The sequence below is a fragment of the Suricata suricatta genome, chromosome 10, assembly GCF_006229205.1.
Source record: "Suricata suricatta isolate VVHF042 chromosome 10, meerkat_22Aug2017_6uvM2_HiC, whole genome shotgun sequence".
Taxonomy (NCBI): domain Eukaryota; kingdom Metazoa; phylum Chordata; class Mammalia; order Carnivora; family Herpestidae; genus Suricata; species Suricata suricatta.
The window spans coordinates 6,150,518-6,164,778 of record NC_043709.1 but is presented as its reverse complement, the minus strand read 5'-3'; the positions used below and the strand labels follow the sequence as shown (position 1 = coordinate 6,164,778).

Below are 14,261 nucleotides of genomic sequence, written 5' to 3'. Positions count from 1 at the left end.
TGTCCAGCTCTGTACTAACAGCGCAGAGCCTGCTTGGGATTCTGCCCCCCACCCTGGCCCCCGCTGCCTCTCTCTGTACCACCCCGCCCCACTGCGCTGTCAAAAATAAACATCAGAAAAAATTTAATTTATTTTTTTCAATTCTTTTTTTTAAATGTTTTTATTTATTTTCGAGAGAGAGAGAGTGTGAGCAGGGGAGGGGCAGAGAGAGAGGGAGACACAGGATCCGAAGACAGGCTCCAGGCTCTGAGATGTCAACACAGAGCCCAACGCAGGGCTCGAACCCATGAACCGCGAGATCATGACCTGAGCCAAAGTCGGATGCTTAACCGACTGAGCCATCCAGGTGCCCCGAAAAAATTTAATTTAAAAAATAGGGGCGCCTGGGTGGATCAGTCGGTTAAGCATCCGACTTCGGCTCAGGTCATGATCTCACCACTTGTGGGTTCGGGCCCTGCGTTGTGCTCTGTGCTGACAGCTCAGAGCCTGGAGCCTGCTTCAGATTCTGTGTCTCCCTCTCTCCCTGACCCTCCCCCAATCACTCACGCACGCTCTCTCTCAAAAATGAATAAATGTTTAAAAAAATTTAAAAAATAAAATAAAATAAAAACAAATGGAGAAAAGTACATGCTAAACTGCATAAACAGTTATATCTGGAGAGTAAGACTATACACCTCTGTACTGTTTGAATTTTATAGCATAAACACACACTAAGTTCACAATAAACATATATTTCAATAAAAGACAGGTTTTTTTTTTTTAAGTTTATTTACAGTGACAGAAAGAGACAATGAGCAGGGGAAGGGCTAAAAGACAGAGAGAATGCCAAACAGGCTTGGCTGACAGCACAGAACCCCACCCCAGACTCCACTCCACATATCGCTGAGATATCATGACCTGAGCTGTAATCAAGGGCCAATGCTCAACCAACTGAGCCACCCATGTGCCCCAGTAAAAGTTCTAAAAGTTAAAAATACGATGCTAACATTCTTGACATTTTTTTTCTAACAGATATAATTATTGCCATGTATAACTATTTCAACAAAAGTAATGATTTTCATAGGACCATTTCATCTTTAGGAAGAGCGGTATTTTTTTTTCCAAATTTTAATTTAGTAGAGTCAAATCTTATTCTTTTTAATTTTTTTTTAACATTTATTCATTTTTGAGAGAGAGACAGAACGCGAGTCGGGGAGGGGCAGAGAGGGAGGCAGACAGAGTCCGAAGCAGGCTCCAGGCCTTGAGTTGTCAGCACAAAGCTTGATGCGGGGCTCAAACCCACAAGTGGTGAGATCATGACCTGAGCCAAAGTCGGGCACTTAACCGACTGAGCCACCCAGGAGCCCCGAGTCAAATCTTATCTTCAAAGAAAATAGAATATTATGAGGCATATAAACAAAAAGTTAATAAGCGGAATCAGGTCAGCAAGAAAACGATATATTGGCTTATAGAACAAAGTCTAAATGAAACTAGAATGAACTAAAACAGAAACATTAGTCTTCTCCTCCTTAGGAACCTATCATCACCTACTAATTTGCTAACGGAATCAGATATATGACTTCTACAGGGTTGGTGCTGCAGCTTTACATTAGCAAAGACATCTCTAAGAGTTGTGTCACCACCTGGGTCCTGGAAGAGATTCCCTAACCATTCACTCCCTGAGGAAACTTCTATGGCAGATACAGGTAGACCTGTATTAAATACTAAGAATACTAGCCTAAAAAAAGGGTGGGGGGGGGGGAGTAGAGATGATGCTTGGTCTGCTGAGAAGGATTCCATAAGTATATAATCTCAACTACTATAGTTACAAGTCATTTCCAATTCTCTCTCTCTCTTTTTCTTTTAGATATTAGTGTTTTATTTTTTTCTTAGTTTATTTTTTGTTAGTTTTTATTTTAAATCCAGCCAGTCAAGCACAGTGTCATACTAGCTTCCGGTATGCAATATAGTGAATCAGCGCTTCCAATTCTCTTTAAACGTATCTTCAACGTTTACATCTTCAACACAGGCATATGAAAAGCCAAATGCATCAACAAAAGAAATCACATTTACACACATAGATTGCTAAAATCTTAAAATCTAATATTTTTATTTTGAAAATAAGTTGCTGATTTTTAAAAAATCCCCAAAACAGTAGACTGAGCTGGCATCCTTTGAAAACTGAGCAAGGTAAGTTCAATAAGAACAAGCAAGCAATAAACTCACAGAACTCATTAATTCAGAAAGGGATTGTGAACAGTGAGCCAAAGGGAAAAAAGGAACTGAAGTCTCCATGGCATAGTCCCTTGAGAGCTGGTAGCACAATTTATTTATTAATCTACACAAGGACTATTTGCTGAGCACTAACTACATACCAGGCACTGTTCTGGGCACTAGGGATACGATGCAGAGCAGGAAGTCCCTGCCTTCACACAAATGATGCTCTAACAAGCAGGTCCCCAAATGGCAATTCCTGGGCTCCATGCTGCTCTTCTTCTACAATCCAAACCCAAACTCCTCTTCAAAGGGGCCATCAACTTATTCTGCAAGAGTTATCTTCCAGTTCATTTAAACACAGAATTGTACTGTGTACAGGTTAAGGGCACAGTGTCCGGAGGCAGGATGCCCAATTCCAAATCCTGGTTCGGCTACTTTTTACTTATTTAAAAAAATTTTTTTAATGTTTGTTATTTTTGAGGGGGGGGAGAGGGAGATACAGAATCCAAAGCAGGCTCCAGGCTCTGAGCTGTCAGCACAGAGCCTGATGCGGGGCTCCAACCCACGACGCCTGAGATCATGATCTGAGCCAAAGTCCGTCGCTCAACAGACTGAGCCGCCCAGGTGCCCATGGCTCTGCTACTTTTTAGATAAGAACTTAGAGGAAATCGCTCAACCTCTCTGTTACAGTTTCCTCATCCAAACAATAGAGATAATAATACTACTTCAAAGGATTTTTAAAGAATTAAGCAAGTTATTATTTCCCAAGTGTTTAGAACTCTGGCACTTAGAATTTATTATTTATATAAAGCACTCATATCAATTATTTTTTAGTATTATTTATTCCAGTTTTTCATAAACAGAATATCTTTGCCAATCTGTTCTAGAATAAAAGTGGAACCGAAGCCAAAATTTCCTGTAAATCCATTTATTCCAACCAGTTGCTAAATTTTACAGATCTTTCTCATGCATACTAGAGCCTCTGATATTCTTCCCATATTTAAGCAGAAGTAAAGACTTTCACTAGTTCTCGCCTAGAACTCTGATTTTTCCCCATTATTTTAAAATTTTTTATTTTTTTAATTGGAGAGAGAGCACGTGCAAGTGTGCAAGGAGAAGAGGGGCAAAAGGAGAGGGAAGAACCTCCAGCAGGCTCCTCACTCAGCGCAGAGCCTGATACAGGGGGCTTGATCCCACGACCCTCGAATCATGACCTGGGATGAAATCGAGAGTCGGTCGCTCAACATACTGAACCACCCAGGCCCCCCTTCCCCATTCTTAAACCATCTGAGTTATTCTTCGGAACACTTGGCAAGTTTTCTATAAGGAATCCAAATTTAACATTACTTTAATACCTACTCTGCAAAAGAGATACAAAGAAATTAAGATTAACAAGGCATGGTGGCTACCTAAGAATATACAATTTTGTGGTGAAACAGACACATTCTGCATCAACTGTAAGTAGACATACATAACTGGAACATATGGATAAAGACAGAGGCGGAAGACGGGGGCTCCAGAGCAGAGCCTCAGAGGCCAAGCCGGCACATTCACTCTCAATGCACTGACAGGCAAAATGCCAGATGCTGGGGCTATAAAATAAAACAAAACACAGCCTTGACTGCAAGGATCTTACCGCCTGGTACAGTGGTGTTCAAAAACATTCTGCAGTTTTTCCAGAGAAAATCTTGCACTGACACCCCAAAGCTAAGTGAGAGATGCTGGACCAGAGCTGCAGAGACTGAGCTGGGGAGAGGGGAGCCTCACTCCTCCGCCCCCAGCCGGGCCACCTGGACCCCAGCCACCTCAGCAGACCTGGTGCAACCCAGCTCCAAGGGAGTCAGGGCGCCCCCACCATACCCTGCTGCTTCCACACGGCGCTTAGAACACTGCCACCTACCTAACCGTGAATGCTGCGTGAGTACTGGCTACATAAAAAACAGAAGCGGCCTGGAATAATGTACAAGTTGCTGCTCTAATGAATGGGAATGGCAGAGGCCTATGGGGAAGGAGTGGGATCGCGGGACACAGGGCAGGAAAAGCTGAGTCCAAGTCACTGGAATGTAAAACTAGACAAAGAATTGGAGAGGTCTGATCAGTTTCTCTAAAATCCAAGGAGGAAGAAAGCTCATCTTAACTACTTTCTACTTCCCCCTGTAATTCCTGTTTCCTTTGTTGGCTCTATCTGCCTGCCACAGCAGTTTCCTCAAATCTTTCTTGCGTTCTTTAAGCTTCCAACTCCCCACCTCACTCCAGTCCCTCTGCAGGATCTTCAAAGATCACACAAAAAAGTGCTCCTTACCTTCCAGCCTTCATGCCCATCAGTTTCCTGCCCACACACCTCTGCTCTCCTCTGGGAGGGGCAATCCTTACCATCAAAACAATGCCCCAGGATCACAGTGGGCTCTGAGTTCTCTGGGAAGGTCCCCAGTCCGGCGAGCCCTCCTCCATCTCCAACACTGTCTTGTGATGCTCATTCCCGTCTCCATTTACACACACTCAAGGTTCTCATACTTAATAAAGAATGTCTTCTCTCAGTCTCAGATTCCCCCTGAAGCTATTTTTCACTTTCTTTTAATAGCCAAATTTTACGAAGATTTAACCCCAAACTTATTCTGCCTCCTTCACCTCACTTTCTCACGAACACACAACAAGCTGGCATCACTTAGCCTCTCCCCTCCTAACTGACACTTTGTGACTGTGGTTACCGCCTCTGACTTAAAACACTTTCTGTTTTCGTGCCATGCTCTTTGGGTTTTCCTCCAAACCTGTCTGGTGGCATCCTCTCTGCTCTTCAAACAGTGCCCCGCTCCCTTAAATGTTCACATTCCTTAGTTTTGTTCTCTGAGCACTTGTCACTATTAGCAGTGATAACGGGGTGGGGGTGGGGAGGGTGGTCCTAAGACTACGAAACCCCCCACAGAGGGCTGAGCCCTGTAAAGTCCTCATCACTGGTGGGAGATGCTTACCACTCAGGCAGGGGAAGAGCAGCCACTTCTCTACCTCTACACACATCCTCGTCCACCCAAGAGCAACCTCATCTATTCCTGGGCTGGAAAACACGTGCTAACCCCCAAGTCTTAGTCTACTGACCAGTTCCTTCTAAATGTCAGATCCATGCCTCAAACACTTGATACCTCCTTAAACTAAAGTATAAAAGGAAATTCATCACTTTATACCCTGGCCCAACCTCTTCTCCATCATTTTTTATTTTGATGAATGGTGCCACCATCACCTGGTCTCCAAGTCCAAAGCCTTCACTTTCTTGGCCCCTTCTTTTCCCTCACTGGTCGACCTCCTAAAGTGTCCTCACAATACCACCACCCTGATACCTTTGCTTAGTCAACACTTCTGGCCCACGCGGGCCAAATACCACTGCAGACACAGAGAATACAGCAGTGAACAAGTCAAGCTTAATCCCAGTGGGAGGAGACAGGCAAATAAATAAAAGGCCAAAGTAATTTCAGACTTGGTCAAAGCTATGAATAAAATAAAGCTGGGTGATGTGATGGGACACAACTTTAAACAGAGACAGTCAGAGAAAACCTCCCAGAAAAGGAAACATTTAAAATGAACCTGAAAGACAAACAAATAAGTATCACACAGATCTGGGAGGTGGTGTGCTCCCAGCAGAGGGGCCAAGTGTAAAGGTCCTAAGGCAGAAATGAACTTCAGGTGTTCAAAGAACAGGGTGGGAAATCAACGAGTCTGGAATTTAGGGAGTAAGGAGGCGGCCACATCAGATGGGCTCAGAGGCAAACAGGGGTCAGACAGGCCCCCGCTGGCCACCATGAAAGCAATGGAAAGGTACTGGAGGATTGTAGGGAGACAACTGACATAACCCAATTTGAATTTTTAAAGGTCACTTTAGCTGATAAGTGGAAAAAATGGTTTGGGAGGAGGCCAAAATAGGGGGTTGGAACAGCCGTCAAGAGGCTAAAATACAGTCCAGACAAGGGGAGATAGTGCTTGAAATGGGAAGAAACAAATTCAGGATCTTTTTTGGACATAAAGTGAACAGAACTTGTTGGGAGATTAAATGTTGAGTGTGGGGGGCGGGGGCAGGAGTCTAGGACAATTCCTAGGTTGTTTGTAGGTATAATTTATGGACAGTAAAATTACATACAGTATACGGATTCAATCAGATTTGGTGATTGCCTATCAAGACTCAGATTATTTCCATCACTCTACAAAGTCCTCTCTTACCCCCTTCCACTCAAGAAGCAACCACTGATCTGATTTCTAGTATCACAGACCACTTTTGCCTCTTCAAGAAGGTCTTATAAATGGAATCATCCATTATGTACTTTTTTGTGTCTGGTTTTTCACTCAACATTACAACCCAGGAGACTCGTCCTCACTACCTATCTCAATAGTTTGTTCCTTTTCATTGCTGAGCAGTCTTCCACTGCATGGTATCAGTTTATTTATCCATTCTTCCACTGATGGACATCTAGACTATTTACAGTCTCTGCCTACCATGAATAAAGCTGCTTCACGTGAATATTCTTGTATAAGTCTTATTTGTGAACACAGAGTTCCATTTCTCTTGGATAAAGACCTAGAAACGGAACTGCTGGGTCACCAGGTAGACATACATTCAGCTTCTGAAGAAACTTCCAAAGAGTTTTCCAAAGTGGTGGCATCATTTTATACTCTCATCAGCATTAGACGTGCATTCTGGCTGCCTGACTCCTAGAGTTCTGCTTGAATAGGGGGAGTTCTAGGCCACAACCAAACTCTCAGTCTTTCACCTCTCCAAACACATTTGTATCTCTTTGCTAGACCTTTGTAGATGGACTTTAAGAACACTTCCTCACCAGCTCATCCCCTTTGCTGCCTGTCTCATGCCATTTATTCATTCAACAAACATCCTGAAAAAAAAGGCTGACCTGGTCAAAGTGTTTGAGGCAGAGGAAGTGGCATATAAAGAAGTCCCTGAGGTGGGAAAGAGCTGGGAGCCTCCAGCAGACTTGAGAGAAGTGAATGTGGCTGGGGGACAGCAAGCAAAGGCAGCGGGGGGATGGGGGGGGGGGGGAGTCAGAGAGGCAGGCAGGGTCCAGGGTACCGAGAGCCTTGTGAGACATGATAAGGAGCTGGGACTGGCTTCCAAGTGCTAGGAGAAACCATCAAGTGGAGGAGAGACAGGCAACTCTTGGTCATCTCAGACAAAGTAGAGAAGAGACAGATAGGACCAGAAATGGAGAGGCCACGCAGAAAGGCAATCCTAGTGTGCCACGTAGGAGATGATGGCGGCTCTGAGGGCAGTGGCAGCAGAGTGGACAGACTCCGGTCATAGTACAGAAATAGCACTGACTTGGCAATGGATGACATGTAGAGAGTGGTGAGAGAAAGGGAGGTCGCTAACCTGGGAAGATGGGTGGCTGGTAAAGCCACTTACTAAGAAGGGGACACATGAAGGACAAAGAGTTTTCAAGGAATATATATTCAGTTTTGGACTATGAAGCTCGTTACTAGTAACACAGACAAGCAGTGGTGTCAAGCAGGAGCTGGAGGAGCCAGGAGAGATCTGGCTGACGTTATCTATCAGCTCACGGAGAATCAGGAAAGCCTGGGGATATCTGAGAGCACCCGAGGAGATGGCACCCTAAAATACGAGGGTCCAAAGAACACCAACCATAAAGCAGAAGGGAAGGAGTGAGCCGCAGAGGTGGGAAGGAACAGCTGAGGACAAGCAGACTGATGAGGAAATAAATGGTCCTCTTCTGAGAAGCTGTTTCTGACCTTTCAAGTTAGGGTTACACATCTTGGTGGAGCACCTGGTGCTCCCTCATCAGAGGGCTTCTGATACCCTGTGTGTGTGCCCTTCCCTGCCGGGCAGGTGTCTGGGACAGGTGAGTATACTCTAAACCGAATACCCTCAGTAGGGACCAGCCCTCTGTAGTCCAGCGCCTTGACACAGCATGATGTGGAGAGTTGGTGTGCTGAATGGCTACCACTCACAGAGTGGGACCTACAGATAGTACGTTCCACTGCATATTTTGTCTATTTTAACTCCATTTCCCAATAGTTCCAAGGAAAGTATATTTCCATTTTACAGGTGAGGAAACTGTGGCTAGGGAAAAATGCCCAGGTCACTGCTGGTAAGTGATGGAGCCGGAGTGAAGACATACATCCTCCTGCACGTGCTCTGCTGCCTCCATAAAGTGCTCATGGTGTAGACTCTTCACCACAGGAGTACCCTCTCACATTCCTGCCGAAGGGATACAAAAGTTGCCCCCGGGTAACTGGCCCATCAGAGCACTAAGTCAGGGAGATGTCCAGGGAAGGATCCCTGCTCTTGTCAAGTCCACGGAATAATCTCCAGGCTCCCAAAGAGAGTGCTTCTGAATGTAGAAGTAAAATCTTCCATGACACTGGGGTCTCAAGGCAAACAAACAAACAAACAAACAAACAAAAAAACAAAAACAAAAACACAGGACTCCCAGGGCTTTTAAACTCTTTTTAGTTTTAGAACTTAGCTTAGCCACATTTCAGAAATTTCCCCCTACATCTAAATGGCCTTACTCTAACTTCACAACTAATGCATAACATGGCATCCATTCCAGAGCAAGAGATAATCAGGATGAGATTATGTCTCAGTGGAGCCTGAGAAACCAATACTATGTACCTATGTGAAAAGTAACAATGGTACAAAATTCTTTATATTCCATACTCTGCTTCTGAGATTAATGTACTGTCTTTGCCTTGACTTCTTAAGTCAGGAACAACACAGGCTTTTTCTCTTAAGTGGGTCCAAGAGTACACAGAGGCTTCCTTTCTTTATCCACTCAGGAGCAACTGTTAACTATCAATCCTCTGGTGAGAGCATGGGTTCTAGTGGAAAGAACACTAGCTTAGCTAGCAAAGAACAGGGTGGCAACCTTGACTCTGTCCGCGTAAAGCTGCATGCATTTGGACAAGTCACCACCTTCACAGGCATCTCTCCAGAGCTATAAAGCCAAAGAGCTAGACTAGCTGATGTCTTAGGTTTCTTTCAGGTCTCTATAGAATTCTGCAATTAGAGAGCATAGAAAGGGTGAGTGAAGGCACTAGGATGCAGCAGACTGGCTGGGAAAGGCTGGCAGGATGAAGCCTCCAGGCTATGATTAAATTAACAGCCTGTCTGAACTGCACCCTTTTCCTTCGTGGCCAGCAACACCCCCCACCCTGGGCTCTGAGCTATCCTTGTCACCCTCAACAGCCCCCAACCCAAACTCCACTCAGTCACTTGGGATCCTCCATTTGATGCAATACCTAGCAAAGTGCCCTGCATACAAATGTCCCTAATATTTGTTGGCTTCATTTGAAGCTTTAACGAAGTATGATGATTACAACACCCCCAATCCAATTTTCCAAGAAAGAAACACAAACACAACGAAAGGATGTTTCTAATAATGCCTAGCCCTCACCAATATAACACATCTGGACTTTTTTTTTTTGTTTTAATCAGAACAACTACCCTTTACAAAGAGTGATCATTTCTTTCTTTCTTACTCTTTACAGGGTACCAGTAAAGATCCATCTTAAGCTCTTTTGAGCCAGGTCCCCATTCACAAAGCATGAAGATAAAAACAGAGGAAAGACTTCCACCAACCCACTTTTATTCTTTGGATTAACTTCTCAAGATGCTCAGGGCTAAAGCAAATTATTTACTTTGTTTAATGCCATTTTCATCCATCCCACAGATCAAGTTTTACTGCCCTGCTGGCAAAAAAGACTTCAGGAGAGGGAACATCTTCCACCCGCACCCGCGCACCCTGAGTCACTACCATAACGTCTTTTTATTCTCTCCGCAGCTATCACCTCCGGACATTCTTACTTACTCAATGTTTACAGCCCATCTCTAGAACAGTTTCCTTTTTCTATCTTGCCCACCACTGAAAAGTGTCTATAAATACCTGTTAATCAAAACTAGAACATACACAGAGGGCCTCAGTCCACATTCAGGGATGTGATGTTCAAACACGAAAACCACCTTCCAATCAGGCTGGCATTCAAGTTGTCCAGTGACCCTCCACCCCTTCCTACAGGATGGCTTTCATGTGCATACTCCGATAAGGGTATTTTCCCCTATAGCTAATGTTCTCTCTCTGAACTTCCCCACAATGAAGCATCAGATAACAAGCCACAGATACACCAATAAGTCACTCTTTAGTTATCTTCCTGCTGGGTTTCGCGCATTACCTACAAAACAAATAGCTCTAACGCAGAAAGTACTGATTGTGTTTGTCACCATGAGAACCTTTCCACCCATACTGCAGGCATCACAGGTATTGAGAACTTCAAGCAGCCTAACTAGTAACAAAAAAGCCATCCAGTCTAAGTACAATGTAACCAAACGATACTCTATGAAAGCCTTGACTTCTCATATTTCAAATGTATAACTTTGATGTAAAGTTATACTCTAACATAAATAGGGTTCTACTGTGTTGCTTTATTTTGTTACTTTTACCTGCCCAAAAAGAAAATTAAGGCAGCAAAGTCAGAAACCCCAGACAGATCTAACGAGCACCAAGGAGCTGTGAATACAAGCACCCATGAGGCAAGCACGTAAGGTATACGGGGGACTGTCTTTGGTAACTGTATCTTTTGAGTCCCATCTGGTCTAACAGAGCAGTCAGCACATACTATGATTCCTGTGCAGCGGCACAGACAGAAAAGAGACAGCCCCTTACTTGTGATATCATTCTTCGGGCTGACACAAGAAGTTTTCAGCTTAGGATAGAATGGCGGAATTGGGAATGAGAGACTTTTTAAAAAAAATGTTTGAGAAAGAGAGCATGGGAGGGGGCAGTACAAAAAAAGAGGGGGACAGAGCATCTGAGGCGGGCTCCAACCTGACAGCAGCCAGCCCGACGCAGGGCTCAAACTCATGAGATCATGACCTGAGCTGATGTTGGATGCTCAACCTGAGTCACCCAAGCACCCAGAAAGAAACATTTTACATTACATCTCAGGTACACTAGGTAAAACTGGCTAGGTATAGGCAAAGTTTACAAAACTCCCAAGAGGTCACTAAACCAGAGTCTGGTTTAGTGGCATGGTTGCAAAAATCATCCCTTCCATTACTTTGCCCAAGCCCAGATTTCCATTTCATTATAACTTAAAAAAAATAAAAAAGAAGGGCGCCTCGGTGGTTCAGCCAACTGAGCATCTGATTTCGGCTTAGGTCATGATCGTGGTTCGTGGGTTTGAGCCCCACATTGGGCTTGCTGCTGTCAGCCTGTCAGCACTGAGCCTGCTTCAGATCCTCTGTCCCCAACTCTCTCTGCCCCTCCCCCCCTTGCACTCTCTCAAAAAATAAATGTTAAAAAAAAAAAAGAGAAAAGAATGGGGCAAAGCATGAAGTATGGATTCCAAGGCCACACCTCCACCAGCAGATCTGAGCCTCGAGCAGGCAAAGAACTATAGCAGACCTAGTGAAGGCTTTGGAGCCAAGGGAAGGACAGTCACACCCACTCTCTGACCCTCACTAGCCGTGACCTCTCAGGAAAAAAAGAGAGTTCATTTACCTCTCAGGTCTGCTGGGCAGATTTTTAGAAGACAAGTTAAAATACCTTGGACAGAACCTAGTACACTGGATTTAAAAACCAACAAAAAAGCCCACACAAATATTAGCATCCCTTCCTACCCATACAAAGAGTGAGCTACACTCACCAGAAGTCCAACTTTTTAACTTCTTGGTCTAAACAGATATAATTTCAACTACATTCCATTCCATTTTATGAGGATAAAATAAGAAAGTATACCGTTAAAAGGCTATGGAAACTGAAATCCACGTCTCTTAACATCTTACTACCCTGGCCACATTCTCTCTCTTACACACACAAATTACCTCTACAGAACAAGAGTTTTATAATAATCTTTTCCTTGTTAAGTGTAAGTCATAACGCAGAAGTAAACACATGTGAGTGTGAAAACTACTTACAACTTAAGGAGGCAGGAATTTTAAAATCCCACACCAAATACAAGCCCATCATTCGAATACCAACACAAAATAAATTACTTATTTTGAGAAACTCCAAATAATCTGTGAAGCCATATAAAAGTGTCGGCCTATTATGACTGGCCTGATGTTAATTAACATGCAAGAAAAATTCTACCAGTCCATCTCCAAAGTCAACATAAGGAGCACACCTCCCAATGCTGAGAAGACCCTTTTTGAAACTGTACAGACGGGTTTAAAAAGTGACAGAGGCACAGGTCCTTCCCGCATCACCGTACCAGAAATTTAAGACCAACAGGCCTATGGCTGAGGACGGTCTAGAAGGGCTAAGCAGTCAAAAGCATGGCCTACGGCTCTCATACGCCATAAAATCAGTGAAACTAATTGGGGTTCTCCAGCATCTGAGAGGAAGCATCCAGCTACCATTAAGGAATAAATTGGGGATGCAAGTAATTAGTGCACCCTGAGGTGACAGTTAATTCCACTAGCATACCATTTTACAGGAGGTACGATGGAAGTCCGCTTTATCCCTGCTCTGAGGATACTGAGTTTGGAAATTTCAAAAATTAGCCAAATGCCAAACATCCCATCAAAGTATTTTAAGTAAGGTCCCTCCACAGTCCCCTGCATAAAAAGATCTTGGAACTCCTTGGAGCAAACCAACTTACACAGCCCCAAACACACTTGCATTCTCTACACTTCCAAGTAGCCAAATGTTCTCTGAATTCTTTCTCCTGATAACTTCTCTTTGCACAAAGACAACAAACAAACAAACAAACAAACAAACCCAAACCCAAAAAAACCCAACCCACAAGACATCTTCAGTATAGACTATAATATGATACACTTTCTGAGAACCAGAGAACAGTATCTGAGACCTGAGGAAAAATTACCTTTGTAACCAGTTTCATGCTCTGTTGGAGAAGGAAGAGGCTGGAAACTACAAAGCGGGATAGGATCTTAAAGGCCAGGTTAAGAAACATCTTGCATTTCTTAAGGCTGCCTATGACTTAAACAAAAGCACAAGATAGGAAACCAAAAACAAACAAACAAACAAAATAAATAAAATTTAAAAAAGGAAAAAAGCGAGAACAACAACAACAACCACCACCACAACAAAAACCCTACTCAGAACCTCTGCAGTGTTCGACCTGGAAGGGAGTCCTCATTTTAACAGATGAGGAGAGTGGAGGCTTGAGAGAGTAGGTAACTTGGCCAGGGTTACAATTTATTTGGGAGCAGAGCTGGAAGGAGATTCCTGGTCTCTCAGGTCGGACTTCTGAGCGGCTTCCTATTCCACCTTGTAAGACGTTCCGCGGCCACCCTATGTAAGTAAGAGGTTTTATACAAGTCTTCGCTGGGGCCGTTAACATAAGGGTCCAATTATCATTCAAAGATCTGCCTGTTAGATAATAGCTTGAAAATTCCATACATTTTACAGCAGTTACCAGAGTCATCTAATCTTGGAGGGGGGTGGGGGGTTAGCAAAGAGGAAAAGGGGGAAAAAAGTCCTACCGCTGATCCGTTCCCTAAGGGCAAACTCAAGGGACGCTTACAGACCAGGCAGCCGGCGCTAGCATCCAAACCACAAAAACAGACAATAATCCCCACCCACAGGCCCAGGAGAGAGACCACTCCTCGGCACCCCTCCCCACCCCCTAAATTCCACTCCCATCCCGGCGCAGGGGGGACATTCCACCTCCCGCCGCCGCCGGAGCGAGCCGGGCCGGACGGACCACTCTCCTTCAACCACCACTTCCCCCCGCCCCAAAAGAGACCGGGAGCTTCAGCCTCCGGCGCCCGCTCGCACCCGGGACTACCGGACCCAGCCCTGGCCCCGCTCCCCGCGGCGGGGGAGGCGGAGAAAACCCCACGCAGGAAGTGCGCCCCGCCCCCCCGCCCCCCCCGCGCCAGGACCTAGCGCCCCGCCAGCCGGTACCTGTCCTCCGCCCCCAAGAGGCGAGAAGCGGCCGCGTCCACATGGCTTCAGGTGTTCACATGGCAATCAACGGGCCCCCGTCCCTCCCGCGGCAGGGCGCGCTCCGACTCGCGGGGACGCTCCCGCCCAAGCCCGGCCCTCGCCCGCCGGCCTCGCCCCCAGCCGCCACCAAGAGGC

General features: G+C 45.0%; 1 protein-coding gene across 1 annotated transcript in view; it reads right to left on the bottom strand.

The window, feature by feature from the left end:
* Window positions 1-14,101, bottom strand: part of TCF20 (transcription factor 20) — a 96,359-nt gene extending 82,258 nt beyond the window's left edge. The window contains exon 1 of the mRNA XM_029955747.1: window positions 14,085-14,101. The gene's annotated coding sequence lies outside the window, so the exon portion shown is untranslated. The remainder of the gene's footprint in view (window positions 1-14,084) is intronic.
* Between the last annotated feature and the right edge of the window lie 160 nt (window positions 14,102-14,261).